We start from the raw sequence: 19,238 nt of genomic DNA, 5'->3' as shown, positions 1-19,238 counted from the left end.
TGGAATTGATCTCAAGGAAATTGTCCACTTTGATGCTGATTGAACATGTAGACATGTTCAAGCCAAACAAACCAAGCTTGGCAAGATTGGATACATCTGTAGTCTTTCCTACTCTGGAGGCTGAGGCAGGAGGATAATTAAGTCCAAGAGGGAAACAATACTGATCAAGAATTAATTGAGATGTATCTGGTAAGAGGCCTCCACCCTTTTAATAAAGGCTGTTAAATGAGGAAGAGAAAGAAAGTGGGTGGGGTGAGGGGGTGGTGGCTGTTGCTTCCATAAAATGTCCCCTGCCCCTGACTGATCTTATATACCTAACAGTGCAGAAAAACAGAATCCATCATATTTAGCTGGTGACAGGGATAGCCAAGTACCAGGAGTTTGTCTTTGCTCATCTATCCATTCATCTCTGCTCTCTCTCTCTCTCTCTCTCTCTCTCTCTCTCTCTCTCTCTCTCTCTCTCTCTCCTTTATCTTCCTCCCACCCTCTCCCTCTCTCAGATAATATTTTCTGAAATTTGGAAGGTGGGTTATTTTTGCTTGGTTTTGCTTTGGTCTGGCTAATTTGTTTTCTTCCTTCCATCCCTTACAATGTCACAGAATTCCATCTTTTTCATGTGACATGTAGTAATAGTGAGAGTCTGATGTCAGACACCAAAATATTTAGGGAAATTGGAACAGCATTTAAAATTTAATACTGGGCCATCAAGATAGTGCTGTTGGCAAAGCTGGACAACTGGAGTTCCATTCCCAGAACTCAACACGATAAGAGAGAACTGACTCCTAAATGTCACCTTCCATACACATGTGCAAGAACACACACATACACACACACATATAAATAAAATTCAATATATTATTCATTTCTATAGCCAGTCACACTTTGCTACCTATGCACTTGTATATAATGAAAAGTAATGAAGGGGGGCAGTATGTCAACACGAATTATTACTCAAATAAGTATTATCTTATTTAGCAAGCTAATATGAGTTATCAGAAATAAAAACATAGTTAACATTGCAAAACAAATAATAAAATGCATAGAATCCTGCAAGAATATGGATAGCATCTACTCACACAGTCCTTTATCTTAGGGCGAAGAATCAGTGCACTAGACATAAAACAAATGCAATATACAAGGATGATAATTTCTTTGTTGTTTATAGGAGTAGGGAGCTGAGAACAAAGTGTATCCATCAGCAATAAGGTATTAAGCTATGATTGTGTAATCATACACAACGATTTAAAAGAGCAAACTGAAGCTCACTTTTATAGTTTAGAACCTTTTATATAAGGTTTTGTTGAGTGAAAAAAAGCAGAAACCGGAAAGAAGTTTCAAAAATTCCTATTTTAGTAATACCAATTGCAACATCTATACGTGCATGTCAAGTGTAGTTTGTGTTCATGTGTGTTGACGATTATAAGGGACTGGACACTAACTAGGCTGATACACACACACACACACACACACACACACGGACACGGACACACACATATGCTCTAGTAGAAGTAGTCGAGGGGAAAGGATGGGGTGAGAACCAGGTACAAAAGACAAAGAAATGAAAATTGTCTACAGACAGAGATGCATTTGTACATCAAAGTGAATTGTAGATGTGCAGGTTTGTGCAATCCAAAACACATGTGATATGAACTTTAAGATGAGAGAAAGAAGAGCTTCAGGAGCAATTCCCCTAAAATGTTTCTTATGAAGGTGCAGTCCTATGTCTTTCAAAAGGGAATATTAGGGATTGAGAGGTAGCTCAGTGGATAAGAATGTCTGGTATGTAAGCATAAGGACTTAAGTTCGAATCTCTGATACCCACACACAAAAGAACCAGGCTTGCATAGCTGTGAGTGCCTGTAACTCAAGCATTGGGGGCTGGGGAACAGAGACAGACAGCTACCAAGGGCTCTGTGGCCAGTAAGTCTAGCTGAACCAGAGTTTACAGTTCTGTGTTTGCCCATGAGCCCACACACTCTCAGACACACATGTACCCATCCCACACACATGCTAAGCAGTCTCAGGGATCCCAGGTCTGCGAAGTACCTGGAATCTATGTGCTCATTAGCACTTTGGTGTGGTTTTGCTGGTACTGTGGACTTGGGGGCAACACATTGAGAAACGCTGAATTTTTCCCCATGAGGTCAAGAGGAAATTGATTTTGTTGTTCTCTGTGAGATGAAAACGATGTCAACCACAGAGAGTGATTACCGCACGGTTGAAGCCCATAGTTGAGAGGCAGGTTTCCTTTTCTCTTTGGCTCTCTGAGGCCTCAGGTAGGTTCCTGGCTCAGGTAATGAGCCTCCCTGCCCCCTCACCTGTCTGTGATTTTTTTTTTTAAAAAGGAGCTGACTGTAACCATTTGTGTTGACATAAACCCAAGGTTTATGTTTTTAGCCCTGGCCCTTGCGGTGGAATAGCAGACACAGCTCAAAGTTCAGGACTCCCAGCCATCTCTGTAAGACCTGGGAGGAGTTGCTTCTAGGCTTGAGGAGATGGAGGCAATTGCCAACTCCATCTTGTTTCCAGAGCTACTCAGAAAACAGGCCAACTAACAGACTTCTAGCTCGTGGGCAGTTCTGCTTTCTCTGAAACTGTACCTAGACCTCAAAGCACCCAATGGCTGCTTGGCAATGGAAATGGCATCAAATGCACAAGGGTCCCATGTTCTAACAAGGGAGGCCAGGATTTGGGATCAGGTCTGGGGCAAAGTCCTAGTTTCACACTCACTTACTGAAAGGATGGCAAGCCTACTTTTCAAGAACTCAGTTGTAAAATATTTTTCCCCTCGCTCCTGATCAATTTTGGCTTTTGGTGAGAATCTAGTAAATCCGTATTCATGAAAGGATTCCGGAATGGAAAATATGTGAAGGCCACATTTTTACTTGAAAAAAAAAAGTGTTCTTTTTCAGAAAGTATTTGCCAGGCAGTGGTGGCGCAAACCTTTAATCCTAGCACTCGGGAGGCAGAGGCAGGCGGATCTCTGTGAGTTCCAGGGTTATACAAAAGCCTCAAAAAAATTAGAAAAAGAAAAAAAGAAACCATTCCCACTACTAATACCACCTGAGACCACACACCCAATCGCATCGCTATGAAACTATGTGTTTATGGAATTATGAACCGACTGTAGTGAAGTTCTGTAATGCTGACCTCCTGAAACGGGTGATCCTAAACCCCAGACGGGGATTACTTCAACAGATAAGTAATCTGGGGGTGGGGGTGGGGTCTAAATGTTGCTGAATTGGCGTATTACAAGAAAGGGCAGTTGGAAAGTGAGCAGATAAACACTGAAGGCCAGCTTCATTTTCTTCTATTGCTAGTGTGAAGAAGGGCCAGATTGTCTACAGTCATTTCGGTTTAATTCAAAACAACCTCACTGTGACCCCAGAAAGATGCATGTGATACGTTAAGCATCCTGGACTACCTTAGTCACCTCAGTTCTGAGCTACAACAGCCACTTTTGAAGGTAAAACCAATGCCACATGACATACTAATTCAAAGACTCAGGAGACACTTTTTTTTTAATTTGAGAAAGGGTTTCTCTATGCTACCAGAATGGGTTCAAACTCCTGGACTCAAGTGATCATCTGCCTTCCTGCCTTGGGACTGGGACGGTAGGTGCATGCTATTTATTAATTCTAGTGAAAAGTGCCCCTGCCTTTTAGTCTCAACTATATATTCCTAGCTAGCTGGTTGGGAACTCATTATATGAAGGAGATCAGTGTTAAACCTATGGCAGTCTTTCTGCTGCTGTCTCTGACGTGCTGGAATCACAGGTGTGGGAGCCCATATTCAACTAAAAGTCATGTCATAATTGGAGACTGCAAATAGGCCACTTTTTGTACTCAAGGGTAATTTAGGTTCCCCCTATGTTTAGAAACATAGGTGTGTGTGTGTGTGTGTGTGTGTGTGTGTGTGTGTGTGTGGTGTGTAGATACCCACATTTCCTAGGAAAAGTATATTGCAGCTTTTACTAGATCTTCAAAGGACCTCATACCATAAAATAAAGTTAAACTCCGCAGTACTGTAGGTTTATGGCCATTCCACATTCTTTCTGCCCATTTTTAACTGAAGATTTTATCTGGATCTTTTGTTCCCATCTGATATGTATCCTCATAACAACATGGTCAAACAGGTTAGTCAAATGTTCTTGTTTCTAAGTGCAGACACCTTGATTTATGTCCTTTCACAGAGTTGAGGACAGAGCAAGACTATGACCCAAGTCCTTGAATAATGTAGAATTATTCTGCTCTCACTCCCATGTATAATTCCAGTGGCTAGTAGAAGACTTTAGAGTTCACAGAATCCCTTGTTTGTGTGTCCAAACCCAGAAAAGAATTTTCTTTCTCAAGAAAGACATTGCCAGATTGAAGGGTGTCACAGCAGAGGCACTGGAACAGCAAGAGGACACCCATGGCCATAAGAACGCCAAGACCTCTCTCAGTGTAGCCTTACCATAATGGGCCTGGGGAGCCAGTGCAAGCTTGGCCTCAGGCCTGTGCAGTGGGTTAGGAAAGAGAGTGTGTAAACCTTTCTGTATATGAATGAGTAGGTCACATGCCTCTTCTTGTCCAGAGGCAGAGAACATGAACTGAGTTGACTAATGTGTCCCTAAAAATAATGTCTTCTTAGAGCCTCAAATGTCCCTTCTTTGGAAGTGGGATCTTTGCAGGTGTGATCAATGACAAGGACATCATACTCTGACCATGAAGTCCCTCATTTGTTGTGTGTTGCTCTTTGATTAGAATACATTGCTGTTTTATTAGATGTTATTTTGTTTTTTTGGTTTTTTGGTTTTTACGAGACAGGGTTTCTCTGTATTGTTTTTGAGGCTGTCGGTCCAGCCTGGCCTCGAACTCACAGAGATCCACCTGCCTCTGCCTCCCAAGTGCTGGGATTAAAGGCGTGAGCCACCACCGCCCGGCTTAGATGTTATTTTGTATTTAGTATAACTCTAGATATAGAATGCTACAAATTCCAGCTCTATGGCTTAGCTTCCTCCCAGAGTACTATCAGATTAAATAAGCTAAGACGTTGAAAGGGCTAACAGTAGTTTTAGAAAACACCTAGTGCTATCCTGGTTATAACACAAAATTTTGCAAATATTTAAAATTTTTAAAAGCATCAAGTACATTTGAAATTAATCTTACCCCAAAACTCAGAAAATTCATTTCTCAAACATCCTTGGAAGAATTCCCTCTAGTTTTCCTAGAGCTACGCTTAAGAATTCTCCCAAAGCATGACGGCACATTCCTGTAATTCCTGTACCAGGGAGGTGGAGGCAGGAGGATCGTGAATTTAAGGCCAGCCTTACCCATATGGCAAGGTCAAGGCCAGTCTGCTTTACATGATACTCTGTCTCACTAAACTAGGGGAGAAATAGCAAAAAGAAAGAACAGGCTAAGTGTGGTAACAGAAATAGAAACAAATTGTGGTGCTGTGGAGCACTGCCCATTGGAGACACCCTGGAAGTAGCAGCTATGGTACAGATGGATCCATTTGTACTGTAGACAGATTGAGCAACAGAGGGAGACATAAGGTACGAAGGCATTTGCATGTGGTTTAAAAATACATAAAAGCATTAACAGCATTTTACATATTCATACACTGGCACATAGAATTGAGTTGATCAATAAAAACCTGAAAGAGTTTAGGTAGAAGAGGAAGTGAAGGCAGGTAGAATGTGGAGGAGAAAGAGAGAGGGGAGAGAGAGAGAGAGAGAGAGAGAGAGAGAGAGAGAGAGAGAGAGAGAGAGAGAGAGAGAGAGAGAGAGAGAGAGAGAGAACACCACATCGGTCAATCTGAAAATCTGATTTTAGTAGGTTTAGAATATAGACCAGCTGTATTGTATTTTTTCGTGTGTGTGTGTGTGTGTGTGTGTGTGTGTGTGTGTGCTCACTCACTCATTCAAGCATGTGTGTGCTAGAGAGTGAACCTAAAGTCTCAGTCTCAGCATCAAACATGTAATCTACCGCTGAGCTACATCCTTACCACCCAGCTCTGCTACAGTCTATAGTTGGCACATAGACAAGCCCCACTGATAACTTGTACTGTATGCTTTTTAAAAGATCATTTCTGTTAGAAGGTAGGAATTGCACAGTCACTTGGGAAAATAATATGAAATATATATTCAGTCAACTCCAGATTATCTGCCAGTTTAGAGAAAGCATACAGATAAAAGAGCAAATTAAATGAACTCACTCCAGCATAGTCTACAGAACAAATGATCTGCTTCTCCAACCGCTCAAGGGCATCAACCAAAGAAAGTGGAGAAGAGGCAAAAATCTACTATTTTAGTTGGGTGGTGGTAGTGCACACCTTTAATCCCATCACCCAGGAGGCAGAAGCAGGTGGATCTCTGTGAGTTTGAGACCAGCCTGGTCTACAAGAGCTAGTTCCAGGACAGCCTCCAAAGCCACAGAGAAACCTTGTCTCAAAAAACCAAAAAAAAAAATTGTTTCTTGTAGTTCTAACCCATTGCTAAAAGGTATTTTTGAGGAGAGATTGAAATATAAGTGGATATTAAGGATTATTATTAATTAATCATATTTACTTATTAGAGACATACTGGATTTGTGGGTAAAATGTGATTTATCGAATTTTACCCCTATACTGGGACTGAATCCAGGGCTTTATGTTTGCTAGACAATAGTGCACCATTGAGTTAAATTCCTAAACCCTAAGCCCTTGAATTTTCTTCAAAATAACTTAGCCCACCCCCAAATCTAAAGGAAATAGAAGAAAAAGAAAACAATAGGAAAGCAAACAAAAACACAGCCAAGACTGGTAAAGCAGAATGATGGGTATCTGTGTATTGGATTCAACATATAATTCCATTTTTGTTTATAATTGAAGTGTTCTGTAATAGGAAGTCAGGATCATGCTCTCCCTATTTCCATGGAGTTCATTCATTCATTCTTTCATTTGCTCCCTGTTGTTTTCCATCTGCTAGATACTGATGGGTATCAGCTGGATGCTAGAGATACTTTTGTAGTGCCATTCTCTAGACTTTCTCAGATTGAAAAGTTTATACTTTTGCCCCATGACGGAGAGGGTGTTTGGTTTTCTTTCCAGGTGCTCTTTCACAGGTGAAGTTTGAATGTGTGTCAAGGAGCACCTCCTGGGGTCAAGGATGAATAAGGTGATATTAATCATTCAACATCAGGTCTTATCAGAGCTTGCAGGTTAAGCCCCTTGGGCGCCCCTGTGCTCCCAAAGAGCTTGTTTCCTTGGGTTACTGATTTCAGTTTGAAGTCAGGTGATTTGCGAAATGACCCAGGCTTTCCTGTTCGGTTCACACCACAGGGAGCGAGGAGAACAAATAGGTCCAAAGTCTGTCGGTTCCTGGGCCTTAGGAAGAGACCGGTGTCGGTGTCACGTGCTTGTCTGATCAGGTGTTCAGGAGTCTGTTTTTCACTTCTCTGGCTTCAGGAAGCTAGGATACCGCTGCAGAAAGCAAGTTACAAGAAGATTGGCTTTCAAAGGCATCCTTGGAAGTCAGGATTCTACATTTTGACAGTGCGGACATTTGGGGGAAATGGGGCTTCTCTTTATTCTCTTGTGTAAATGTGTGAAGCACCTGTATGGCCGTGCAGGAAAGGGAAGCAGCACTTGGCGACAATTTGATCATAATAAAGAGGACACTGATTTTGAATTACTCAATTGCAACTTTGATCCTGTATCTGTCTTGCGAATTTGATCATCGTGTCTCTATACAGCAGGTGACAACATGGGATCTCAGAAGTTAGAGAACTTTTTTGTAAAGCAGTATATGTACACAGCTAGTGAAATAGCCAACACTGAGATATCACTTGTGACCCTTGTTTTCCTACCTGTAATCTTTCTAGCTTGGAAGATGCGATCTGCAAAACATTTCATAAGGGAAGAAGCTGTGCTTGGTAGCATTCACCTGCAATTCTAGATGAGAAGATGAGGCCAAGGGATTGGGAGATTGAGGCCAGCCTGAGCTATGTGTTGAATTCCTGGCTACTGTGCACTTCAATAGATACCCCTGTCACAAACAAACACCCAAGCATCCGGGCAATCCAATATTTAAGAACATTTTTTGAGATTGTAATGTTTCCTGCTTCTCTTTTCTCCAAATCCATGCATTAACCACCACACACAATCTACTCAGTCCATGCAATGTTGCTGTGTGTCTGTGTTTCCAGATATTAGACAACCAATTGGGGAAGACTATTTCACAGCTCTCAAAATTTCTCAGTTGCCTCTAATTCTCTGTCTATGGTTGCAGCTATCTGAGCATTTTCTATTGGTGTTGTGCCTGTTGAGGTCATGGTTAGGCAGCCATGTAGGCGAGACTTTATGGCTGTAGTTTTTGACATTCTTAGGAGACACACAGTTGTATAGAAAACTTCCTATTTATTTGGCTCTCACAATCTTTCCACACCAGAGTCCCATCTGACCAAAGTTTAGAGCGGTGGAAATCAGTCCAAACAAATACATCATAACACAACACCCAAGGCTCAGACATCATCGAAGAAGAGGGAATGGGAAGACTGCAAGATCCAGTATTTTGTTTTTGTTTTGATTTTGATTTTTCCAGAAAGGTTTCTCTGTGTAACAGCCCTAGTTGTCCAGGAACTCGATTTGTAGACCAGGCTGGCCTTGAACTCACAGAGATCTGCCTACCTCTGCCTCCCGAGTACTGGAATTGAAGACAAATGCTCCATCATGCCCGGCCAATAATCCAGTTTCTAAAAAGGTTGTAAATGTTACCTGTTCTAGTTTCCAAATTATCTGAAATGTGTTCATTTACTACGGTGTTTGAGATCTACCTATGTGTTTTTCTCTGAATGTATAATCTCTAAGTATTTCTAAGGTTTTATAATAAAAAAGTCATAATGTACAGTATACAAAACATATTTGCCTAAGATATTTTAAGTTGGTCAGCAAACTATTTTGGTGTCCTTTGCAACACATAGCATGGCTTAGTTCCTCTTGTCCCTGGAACTTTCTCTTCTTAAGCAAAGTGATTGCTTGGGATCTAAAGGTGGCCCTTCTGACTTAGCTGCAATGTCTGGCTTGCAGCTAACTAAATATGAAAATCTCACAGTAGTGTTAGGCCAGCACTCTTGTGGCCTGTGTAAAAGACCTGTCCCAAAGGGAGTCGGAGGGGACCTCAGTGTTTCATGGCCATCTGGCTCTTCTTAGCTGAGGAATGCCCAGCAGTCATAGCACGACTGAGAGGAACACAGAAAGAGACACAACCCTTCATTCCAGCCAAGAGAACAATGTGAGGGAATGGAAGTAAGGCTGCTTGTAAAAAAGTAAACCCGCATATAAATCAAGTGGAAAACTTGCCCCTTGGATCACAAATCCCATGCTGACATACTCTTTTTGCAAAATTTGTGCAAATTCGTTTTTATTGAAGAGTCTCCACGCTGCACAGCGATGTAAATCTAAACTCAGAAAAAAATGAGTTGTGTATCAAGAAAAAAATATGTTAGCTAAGGAAGGAAACACTCATTACTTAACTGGATGGATATTTTGAAAATACAATCTAAGATGCTCAGAAGAGGACAAATACTAATGAGGAAGTAAAATCATAGTTTCATTCATTCATAGCAAGGGAGGGTGAAAGTTTGATTTTCCTCATTTTGGAAAAATTATTTCTGTTTCCTGAAGAGGCCACACTGGACTTGGTTGTAGTTAATCTGTTGTCTAATACTGGCACATTCACACAGCCTGTCCTGTGACAAATCTTGAATCTCAAATCTTTAATGTAATGTCAAATAAGCATTCGCTGATTTGCAAAACACCTGTTTTATATAACAAAAGAAAAGGAGTAAAAGCACTCAGGTTGAGGGGATTGTATAAAACAATTCTGTTTCCTGTGGTGAGATGGTTGGGCAGGTAAAGGATTTGCTGTGTGAACGTGAGGACCTGAGTTTGGATGCCCAGATCCTCTGTAAATGCTGGGTGGACACTCTGACTCACGTGTTATTCAGGCATATAGGAAGTAGAGACAGCATTCCCAGAACCAAATGAATAGTCAAAGGAGCTAAAGTGAACTACGGGCTCAGAAAGAGACCTTGCCTCAACAAATAGATGGACAATGATAGAAAAAGACACCCAACTTCAAGCTCTGGCTTCCACACTCACACACATGCAGTTGCACACATATTACACAAGCAAGCACACATACACATAGGTGCACACACTACACACACACACACACACACACACACACACACACACACACACACCCACACACCAGAACTTCTGTTTTGAAACAGCTGATGTTGTTGTACCTTTTCTGTTGTACAAATGAGAATTAGGCATCTCGGTGTTCTGTTTTCAGTTGATTCATAAAAGGTGATAGGGATTGAACCTAGAACCTCATGCGTGCTAGGTGAATGCTTTACCACTGAGCCACACCTCCAGTCTCTGAGTTAAAGGTCATACATTTTATATTACTTTGTATAGTTCATGATCTTTTTTGTTTGGTTTTGTTTTTTTAGGCACAGGATCTTACTATGCAGCTGTGGCTGTCTTGGAACCCACTATGTGGACCAGGCTGGCCTTGACTTCACAGAGATCCTCCTGCCTCTGCCTTCTGAGGACCGGCATTAAGGCATGTGTTGATGTGCCCAGCACAGTTCATTATTTTTAACTGTACTCATATTGGGAATGAAGGAGTGCTACTTAGTTCTGGGATTAAAAGCACGAGCCAATCCCCCTGTTATGTTTATTTGTTTTTATTTATTTACTTATTTATTTTTGTTTTTTCAAGACAAGGTTTCTCTGTGTAACAGTCCTGGCTGTCCTGGTACTCACTCTGTAGACCAGGCTGGCCTCTTTTAGTTTCTTTTTTTAAGGAACACTGGATAGACATGCTTATTTTTCTAATACCTGTAGAATTCCTCACAAAATTTCTCTTAAGCGTAAATCCCGGTGTTCATCTCTTGTATTTTCCTTTCTCTCAGCATTAACAGAATTTTCCATCATGAAAAACTACACTTTTTCTTAAAAGTGTTCATTTTGGTCACAAGACACTACATAAAACTGATTTAATGAAGCAAGAAACAGCTCACTTTGGGAGATACTCTTTGGAACTACTAAACACTAGCTTTGATCTACCTCCCTGAGTTTGCTTTTCCTCAGCTTTATGTGTTAGGGGAAGGTAGGCTGTGCCAGGGAAAGGACACACTATACAGCTCAGGAAAGCAGAGCAAACTTGTTGTTAGAACTGAAAGCGCTAATGATGCTTTGGGAGGCTGCATGCTACAAAAATACCTCAATCATCCCAAGTAAGACTTGGAACAACATTTATACAACATTAACTCTGGGGAAAAGCAGGAGGCTTGGGCATGTGAACAATGCTGCCTCTATTAGAAGTAAAGCTAAAATGAGATGGAAATCATAGTTGCTTTCATTCCCTTCGCCTGGAGGAGGGGGAGAGAGAGAGAGAGAGAGAGAGAGAGAGAGAGAGAGAGAGAGAGAGAGAGAGAGAGAGAGAGAGAGAGAGAGAGAGAGAGAGAGAGAGAGAGAGAGAGAGAGAGAGAGAGAGAGAGAGAGAGAGAGAGAGAGAGAGAGAGAGAGAGAGAGAGAGAGAACACCTGTCAAGGAAGAAAGCTGAATCAAATAGTGTGAACGTATGTCAAGAATGTTGTCTGCATATGCATGCGTTTATGTGGGCATGTGTATGTACACGCTGAACTCTGCTAGGGATGACTCTCTCTGTCTTCACAGTTCTGTACCAGCTTGAAGACAGAAAATGTTTAATCACTTCCATAAAAATGCCCAAATTATAAAAACATGCATGAAAAAGGCAGCATCGAGAAGTAACACACCAGATATGTTATAGATGACCACAAACGTCATTCACAAAACAAGCAAGTGGCCTAGCCAGGGATTTCCAAAGCTTTTTTGGGGGGAGATGTTAACTCCCATTCAGTGAGCTTCAAAATTGATGAGGAAAATGACAAGTTAGTTTGTAGACCCATTCTACTGATTCATAAGGACTGTTTCTTGAACTGAATCTGCATATGCTGATAGGCAGCAACAGATATGCAAACAATGACTGAGCATTCAGACCTCTCCACAGAGAAGAAATAGTCCCACAGTCTGTGGAAGAGGCCGGCTCAGCTCTCCCAACCTGGCCTGTCTGGCCCAGGCTTTGAAAAATATTTCCACATTAGACTCCCCAGACCTACCTCCCTTTCAGTGTTTTTAGAGGGCGACAGAGGTTGTCCAGCAGGAAATACTGGAATAGGTTTTGTAAGATTTCCATTTCCCCATCACTGTCTGGGACAGTATTTATTGGAACTAGCATGAGTGGTTACTGAGTTCCTCTAAAAAGGCTTTGGGGCCTTAGATTGTCAGTCAGTTTAGCTTGAGCTACATTTGGAGCAAGTTGAAAAGGGTGGAGGCTACATAAATTCCAGAATATTTTTAAGTGGCAAAAATAGAGGTAGTTTATTAAGAAAGAGAAATATGGCATCAGCAAGTTAGTAAAAAAACCCTTCTCTTGTACTCCTAAAGAGCTCAGCGTCGGGCTGGGGACACAGAGAGTGGGACAGTTCTTGTCTAGCATGTGTGAGGCCCTGGCCTTTCCTCCTTGGAGCCACAGGAAGCAAAACAAAAAATCCAAACAAATGAATAAAATAACAATGACTGACCACAACTCAGGTTCGAAAAGGCCAACTCAAGGCTCCTCTTAGTCAAGATGTTCATAGTATATCTACAGTATTGCCTCCTGACCCAAGAGCTTATTTTAACTTAGTTCTTAAGACTTCTAGCAAAGAAAATTTCCTGAAGCTTTTTGCTGTGCCACCTAGGTTCAACAGCTATGGAGTTCGAATGCATTGTTAAGGCTCAGAGACAATGGATTAAACAAACCTGGATTTCAGTTGATGTACTTTCACTGTGGATGGAAACCTTGAGTTAAGTCTCCCTGGGAATTCTATAGGGTGGATAATTTACAGTTTGTCTTCACATCGATGGCTAGAGGCTCTTACTTGTGATAGTTGTCTTTTTCACTGTGGGTTTCTCTGATTCTTCCTTTCCTGCCTTCTTTGTTTGACACCACACCAAGATTAACCTCCTTTCTTGATCAGTACAGTCTAAACCCTTACAGGAAAGCCATCTGGAAAAATCCCTGTGTTAGTCTTATGTGAAAGTGTGAAATGTTGTATTTATTCTGACATGCGTAAATACATACACACAAATACCTGTGTATATATGTATCTAGTAAACTGAATTCTTTTTTAATTTTATTTCCAGTTTAAATTTAGATAAGAAACAAGGTTGCTTCACAAGTCAGTTCCAGGTCCCTCTCCCATTCCCTGCCCTCCCCCCCCGTTATCCCCTCATTTCTCCAGGGAGGGTGAGGCCCTCCATGGGGGTGTGCATAGTGTGTCATTTCATATAGGGCAGGGCCTAGACCCTTCCCCAAGAGTTCAGGGTGAGAGTGCACCTCACATTGTTCTATGGGAGTCCAAAGTCCGTGTGTATACTTGGGATGGGTTCTGATCTGCTGCCCAATGCTCAATAGATTCCCTAGGCCTCTTCACTGACACCCAGATTCAGGGGGTCTTGATCAGTCCCATGCTGGCTGAATTCTTAATGTATCTTAAAATACAAACATATCTTGATATGTATGATGCTGTTCTGATAAACAATAGACTATACATAGAGCAGTGAACTGTTAGGTTATAATGGAGATCTTACTGATGTCCCAGTGGTTGTGATGCCTACTTAAGCAAGCCTACTACATTGCCAATTATACAAAAGTACACTACATACAATTATATATACTACATGTTACTTGAAAATAGTAACATATAACTATGTTGCTATTTATGTTACACCAACACTATGCATGTATTTATATATATATATATATATCTATATTCTCTTATTTTTCCTGTGATGGGGATTAAACACTAATGCTTTGTACTTGCTAGCAAGTACTCTACCATTGAGTTAATATCCCAAATCACTATTTGTTATTTTTATTATACACTTAGACGTATTTTATTGTTTCATTGTATCTCTCTATTACTGTTATTGTTTCTGTCTCTCTCTGTATATATGTGTGCTTGTATAGAGATCAGAGGTTGGGTTGACTTTTCCTCAATTACACAATGCTTGACTTTTATTTATTTATTATTATTATTATATTTTTCCAAACAAGTTTCTCTGTGTAGCCCTGGCTGTCTTGGAACTCACTTTGTACACCAGGCTGGCCTTGAACTCAGAGAAGTGCCTGCCTCTGCCTCCCAAGTGCTGGGTGGGACTCAAGGCGTATGCCACCACTGCCTGGCTTAGTATTATTATTTTTTAATTAATTCTTTGAAGAATTTAATATAATGAATGTCTTTTGTACTGACTTACAGTTCATGTATTTAGTTTACAAGGGAAAAGAAAGAGTTCAATGGAGTAAAAGAACACTGGACCTCACTTACCCCAGCAACTGCAAGAGCAGATATCTCCAGCCTGAGTTGTCACTTCCATTGTGTACAGTGACAGATACATCGGGGTGAAGCCATGAATCTTCCCAAGCTAGTCTTTAAAACTTGCCAGCGTCTGAAATTCTATAAATGAACCATTTGAAGTTTTGTCAAACACACTTTGAGAAGACTGAGAACGGTGGGCTGGGTGTAATGCCTGGGTTCTAGTTTTTCTCATATATAAGCATTTCATGTTGGCCTATGACTGGAAAGTTTGATTGATACCACAAGTATGAAGCCAGAAGAAAGTGAAGACATTTAAGAACCATAGCTACTCACTCCTGACTTTTCAGGACAGCACTTACTCTAGAGGGTTTGTCTTTACATCTTTCATTCTGCTTATATCACGTTTATTAATTTGTGGTTCAGAAAATGTGTTCAATGTATGTATGAAATGAGAGAATTCTTTGAGCTAAAAGACTGGGAATTTAAATTGCAAGTAGAGTATTTAGTGAGAGGATGACTGAACTCATATGCTTGTTTTACTCTGGGTCTCCCCAAGACCCACTAAACAAAAGGCTGCCACCTTAGAAGGCAAGAAAGCTGGATAGGAGCCTTAGCAGGTAATCTACCTGAGTATACCACTGACTGGCGGTACATGAGTGGAAGTATAGTCATCGTTTTATTAGCACAAAGGAATCAAGCTCTTACACATACGTAGGGAGCAGCAGTTTACAAAGCAAAAACACAGACATCTAGAGTGATTGATACTAGGGATGAGAGCCAGACAGACTGGGGAGTAGATTACATCCCCTCAGGCTGGAATTCATGTGACCTGGTCCTTCAAACTGCCCATTGCTCACCAAAAATGGAACAGTAAGATTGTTGTGGAATAATCATTTTGTACATATAAGAAATGTGTTGCTTTCACGGTTAATAAAAAGCTGATTGCCTGATAGCTAAGCAGGATTTTCATGGCAGAGAGAATACTGGGAAGAATGGTGGAGTCAGAGGAGTTTTGAGCCAGATGCAGAAGGAGGACATGTACAAAATGAGGTAACAAGCCATGAGTCACATGGAAACAAATAAAGGAATGGAAATGGTTAATTTAAAAGCTAAGAGTTAGCTAGTAACAAACCTAAGTCATTGGCTGAGCATTTATAATTAAGTGAGTGAGTATTTGGGAACAGCTACTGGGACACAGAGAAACTCCACCCATATAACATCTGTATTACTCTGATTTTTTCCTGTCATTACCTCCAAAGACAAGAACTTTATTAACTATAGGAGTGGAGCAAGTGATTAGAGGTTCAAAAACGTGAAACATGACTAATAGGTAAAGGGAATACAGAAAACCTATTATGACAGATTTTTAGAGGTCTGAATATCACAGCAGTGACTAGTGTAGTTTAACACCATTGCATCCTTTCTTAATTCCCTCCCTCTCTACAGCTACAGAAAACCACAGCCAGGAAGATGTTCCTAACAGAAGAGATAAGAGGATTACTTTCTTATCTTAAATTAGAATATGTCATACTTCTGGTGACAACTACAGAATTTTGGCTTGAGAGAAGGTCTCACTACATAGCTAGCCCAGGCAGGCTCTAAACTCATGATCTTCCTTTCTCAAGTTCCCAGGTTCCCAAGTCTTGGGAGTATGGTTGTGTTGCTCCATGCCTACCTCTGCGTAAATTTTTAATTGCTGGGTTTTTGTCCTGAGTTGTATGTAAAAATAATTATGTCTCTCAGAACTAGGAGAGTCCTAAAGTCAATGAATCAGGGCACATGTAAAGTAACCAGATACAACTATGTGAAAGGACAGGATGGAACTGGAGTTCTGAATGAGACTTATACTCATATTGTGGAGGGCAATAACTCTGAGAGCTATGGGCATTTTAAGCTTTTCCTTTGGCTAGGAGATAAAGGAAGACAACATCCATTGAAGAAAAATGAGAGCAGTATAGGCAATTCCTGCTGTCTTTCACAAATGAGCAAGGCAGGCTGCAGACTGCCGAAACTCTATTCTTACAGACTGATCCAGTTTATGACAAAATTGAGAGGCAAATAGATAATTTGACCCATTGTTTGATTGTATTAATATAGCCTGTTGTAGTCGGGTGGTGGTTGGTGACACAAGCCTTTACTCCCAGCACTCAGGAAGCAGAGGCAGGTGGATCTCTGTGAGTTCGAGACCAGCCTGGTCTACAAGAGCCTGTTCCAGGATAGCCTCAGAGAAACCCTGTCTTGAAAAACCAAAAAATAAAAATTAAAAAAACTATAAAAAGAAGAAGACTTGCAAAGTGAAAGCCCTCCAAGTGTGTACCAAAACCCAAATTAGCCATTGTTGAATAAAATCACTGATTTTGCAAAAACCCAGGCCCAAACAATCAAGTAAGGCTGAATATTTATAAATATTATGATTGGAACTTCAGAATACTCAGTTCAAATTGAAAAAAAAACTGCTGGTGACTATTAGAGAGAGCAGGTTGTATCAACGATTTTTGCTCAGTTGTATTTAAAAGTAGTCCTTTGGGGCTTGTGGGAAAACCCAGAGTGGGCATCTATAGATAAACGCATCTTTTCATGACCTTATGTGGTCTACATGAGACACAACAGTGAGCAGAAGACTCAGCCCTAAATAGAATTTAATTGGTATTTGTTCTCGTGTGCTTCTCTGCTCACACCTCTTTCATTAAGATCTCAAATTTTAATTTGCTTTTCACAGCTGAGGATTCTGAACCTTGATTTTCTTAATCCTGCATTTTTCTCTGGGTTTATTAAGTTCTAAGTGGGCAGCCGTAAAAAAGAAAAAAAGTCATCATGAAATCAGAGAAGTAAACAAGTCACTTTAAACACATGGATTCTAGGAAGGGCTGAGCCATCCCGTTACACAATTTGTTGTCAGAAATGCTGCTGACACCCAGGTTGGTCCATCTAATTGGAAGTCCCTAATGCCGAGCAAACTGATCTTTGAGATTAAACTACTCATTCCCAGGAACTGAATCATGTGTTTCCTCCTAAGGAAATTCCACCTAAGTACACAGGAAGCTCTACACCTGTTGCTTGTCCGGAGATACATTGTTAATATATACACAAGTTGTTGACTGTGAGATTTTATTCTTTCTGTGGTGTTCAGGCTCAAACCCAGGACTTTGCACACCCTAGGCTTATGCCTCTCTGAACCCCATTGTCCTCCTCTAACCAGTCATTTTTAGTCATATGCCTGTTATGTCTATGCTATACTACATAGGTAGAAACCTCCGTTTTAAATGATGCATTTTTTAAATCTTTCACTGTGAATTTTTATAGGCTTTTATTATCACAGAAGTTTCCTTTAAACTGGAGAGACAAAAATGGGAATGTTCTCATTTACCACCCGAGAACAAAAAATAAGACACTTTTGCATTTTTTACATTTCTAAGTCATCTCACTACACAATTTGTTGTCCAAAATGCTGCTCACACCCAGGTTGGTCCATCTAATTAGAACTTCTGTGTAACACACACCCAGTTTGATATTTTTGACTGTGTCTGCTTAGTCCGGGAGATTCACAGTTGCCCTTTCCATCCGATCTGCACTCCTGAGAGCCCCAAACAGGCAGGTTGTTGTTCGGAGCAGCCATGGAGTGTATTGTATGAATTGGTGCTTTAAGCAGACAACATAGATCTACAAATTGAATGTTTCTTGCACACAGATGGACACTGTAGCCCTGAACTATCCTATTTGTTTGAAGAGGGGAGCATATTGTGAAGAAACCGCAGGGTGACATATATTTGTTAATGTCTCTCATACTGTGTAGCAAAATCTGGCAGAGTAACTGTGGATGAAACAAATTGTCACGACTGTATGGAACCCTTTGACACACGGAACCCATACCCCTATTGAGGTAGTCTGGGGAGCCTAAGTTCTTGCCAGATTTCTTGGGCAAAATTCTTATAAAATTTCCCTTGCTAATGTCAAGGTTTTCTGTTTTTCTTTATACATGGAATACATTGTTTTAAAAAATTCTCAGGAGAAAATATTTTTTGAGACATTCTGGAAATGAGACACGAACCTTCAAAGAAAGGCTGCAAAACTCATAGTTATGTGGAAAATTTTCTTGCAAAGTGGTAGCTGGATCACACAATGAACATTTTCTGGTGGCAAGCACATTTTCAAAAATCAGCACCAATGAGAATGTAGACACTTTTACACATATGTGCAAGCGTGTGGTGCAGTGCATAGGTACATGTGAACCTACATACACATGGGGGTGGAAGCCAAAAGACAGCCTTGGGTGTTCTCCAAAAATACTGTCTCAAATAACTGAAAGAATGGCTCAAGTGTCTCATGGGCCTAGAGCTCAACAAATGTGATAGACTGACTGGCCAGTGAACTCACAGGTCCTTCTGTCTCTCCCTTGAAATGTATCATAAAACGCTTTGCACTTAGCTTTATTATTTAAGGTGTTTTCGTTTTTGCTTTTTTGAGACAGGATTTCTCTGTGTAGCTTTTGGAGTCTGTCCTGTAGACAGACTCCTGAGGCCTCGAACTCAGAGATCTTCCTGCCTCTGGCCCTTGAGTGCTGACTTTAACGGTGTGTGTGACACCACTGCCTGGCTGTTATTTAAGTTTTAATTAATATAATTTTTTTGTATCAATACATAGAAGTACTTTGTTCTTTGCAGTATCTTAAAACACATCATTGCATGAGCTTTAGCATTTTCCCTTTTAATCAATTCAATTTTCATATCTTTCTCTGTCTTTGTCTCTCTCTCCCTGCCTTCGTTTGTCTGTCTGTCTGCCTGTCTGTTTGCATGTGTGTAGTACAAGTGTGTGTGC

The 19,238-nt window shown here is 40.7% G+C and overlaps 1 long non-coding RNA gene across 4 annotated transcripts in view; it reads left to right on the top strand.

The window, feature by feature from the left end:
- The window catches only part of LOC110342414, a 93,318-nt gene that overhangs the window by 4,506 nt on the left and 69,574 nt on the right, over nucleotides 1-19,238 (top strand). The window contains exons 3-5 of one of the 4 annotated variants that reach the window (XR_002384477.2): nucleotides 3,321-3,466; nucleotides 7,075-7,141; nucleotides 7,306-7,658. The exons of 1 other annotated variant lie outside the window; for it this stretch is intronic. This is a non-coding gene — a long non-coding RNA (uncharacterized LOC110342414). Of the gene's footprint in view, nucleotides 1-3,320; nucleotides 3,467-7,074; nucleotides 7,659-19,238 lie in introns of those variants that run through there. 2 more of the 4 variants (XR_005881577.1, XR_002384478.2) reach the window with 2 other exon arrangements.

The sequence above is a fragment of the Mesocricetus auratus genome, unplaced genomic scaffold, assembly GCF_017639785.1.
Source record: "Mesocricetus auratus isolate SY011 unplaced genomic scaffold, BCM_Maur_2.0 Super-Scaffold_100015, whole genome shotgun sequence".
Classification (NCBI taxonomy): domain Eukaryota; kingdom Metazoa; phylum Chordata; class Mammalia; order Rodentia; family Cricetidae; genus Mesocricetus; species Mesocricetus auratus.
The sequence above is the reverse complement of the archived record's forward strand: the minus strand, read 5'-3'. Positions and strand labels throughout refer to the sequence as shown.